This window comes from Phalaenopsis equestris, unplaced genomic scaffold, assembly GCF_001263595.1.
Source record: "Phalaenopsis equestris unplaced genomic scaffold, ASM126359v1 Scaffold000079, whole genome shotgun sequence".
NCBI lineage: Eukaryota > Viridiplantae > Streptophyta > Magnoliopsida > Asparagales > Orchidaceae > Phalaenopsis > Phalaenopsis equestris.
In genome coordinates this window covers 44,507-46,529 of record NW_018164521.1, presented here as the reverse complement: position 1 = coordinate 46,529, position 2,023 = coordinate 44,507, and positions in this window count along the sequence as shown.

The window sequence follows — 2,023 nt, the reverse complement described above, 5'->3', positions numbered from 1 at the left end:
TTTCTATAACTAGGGAGAATCACATTTGAATTCATGGAAGAGTATTTCATCCATGGAGTTGGGTGCAAATAAATAGGGAAATATACTTTGTTGGATGCTAAATTAGAGAATTTAAAGTGAAGATTAAAATCCTCAATTTGGTCCAGTTGTTTGGAAACTGATGCGAGATTGTTAGCCCTCAGGTGAGGGAGTAGTGGGAGCTCTGGAGTAGCAGGCGATATCCTCCCAGCCCAACCACGGAATTAGGGACCAAACTTTGGAATAGTCAATGCTCTTATTAGGAAGAGGGTAAAGAATATGATTGCTCCTATTTGGCACAAAACAATTTTTATATATATTTTCAAATGATTTTATTTTCTTTACAATCCATATACTCATTATAAAGGGCAAGGTTGCTTTCTTAAATTTGAACTTTTCATCACAAAAACTTTATTATTTTTTGTAAGTTTACTTTTGAAAGATTAGCGTTTAGTTTTGTTAAATTTGTCTTTCAACTACATTTTAATTAGCATTCACTTGTTACTTAATATTTAAATTTGTCACTTTACTTTTAGTAGTTTTAAAAATTGTGCTTTACATTATAATCTTAAAAATTTACTTATAGGCATTTCTAACTTCCCTATGGGATCGATACCTAGGACTCCATTAGAGCCCTTTATTACTTAAGTGATACATATACTTGCATTATTAAAGGAAATTTGGGAACTTAAGTTATTTTTGTTTGGATTAATTTGCATATTTCCTATTGTATCTGTCGTGTATATTTTGTAATATTGAAAAAAATTACAAAATTAACACGCTAAATCCACCCGCATCAAGTTTTTGGCATCATTGTCGGGAAAGTAATGGTAAGTATTTTTAAGTTATTTTATAAATTCTAGTATTTTTATTTTGAAACTAAAAAAAAGTGTTCGTAGTTTAGTTTCAATATTTTCTTTTTTAAGTGTGTTTGCTTGTTTTAAATTATTTGTTGTGTTTGTTTATGCGTAGTGTAATATCTGAAAATTTAGTACTTTACAATTCTAAGTTAGAAAGAACTATTAGAAAAAAATTGAAAGCAACAGAGAGAGATATATCATATTAGCAAAATGGCTTGCAATTTAAGTAATGCTGGAAATGAAAATGAACATCATCAGAGACCATTAAAAGTTTATGTTAATCCTAAAACAGATAAAATTCATTTGAGAATACAAAACGCTGTTGTAGTTGCTAATTCATTTGAGCTTAAACTTGTTATCATCCAAATGGTACAAAATGGTACAAAATAATCAGTTTGTCAGTTTGGGGGAACACCAACTAATGATCCTAATTTACACCTTACTAGTTTTTTAGAATTGTGTGCTACTTTTAATGATGATGGAGTGTCAAATGATGTTGTCAGACTTAGACTTTTTCCTTTTTCACTGAGAGATAAAGCTAAGATGTGGTCAAACTTGTTAGCACCTGGATCTATCAGAACTTGGGGAGATTTATCACAAAATTTTTTATCTAAATATTTCCCACTTTCAAAAACTGCTAAACTTATAAATGATATTATATCTTTTTGTTAGTTTGAAGGGGAATCAATTTATGAAGCCTGGGAAAGATTTAAAGATTTCCTTAGAAATTGTCCACACCATGCATTGCTAGATTGGTTAATAATTCAAACATTTTATAATGGATTAGTTAGATCTCTTAGATTAATAATTGCGTTGTTGATGGTTGATCATTAATGTTAAAACCATTCGATGAAGCATATTATTTAATTGAAGAGATGGCTACTAATAATTTCAATGCCCCTTTGAAAGGGTAAATCTAAAAGGAGTAGCCAGTATTCATGATTGTGACGCAATATCTATGTTAGCACCATAAATTGCTTGTTATATCAAAGAAGTTATATCAAAGAAGTAGATCAATATGGAATGAATTATTCTCAGACATCACATGTGCTTAAGGAAAACTCTTTGGGACAAATGATAGAATCTCAATCTTCTTATGGTACCTTAAACGCAATAAATAATCATTCTAATAATCCTTTAATTGG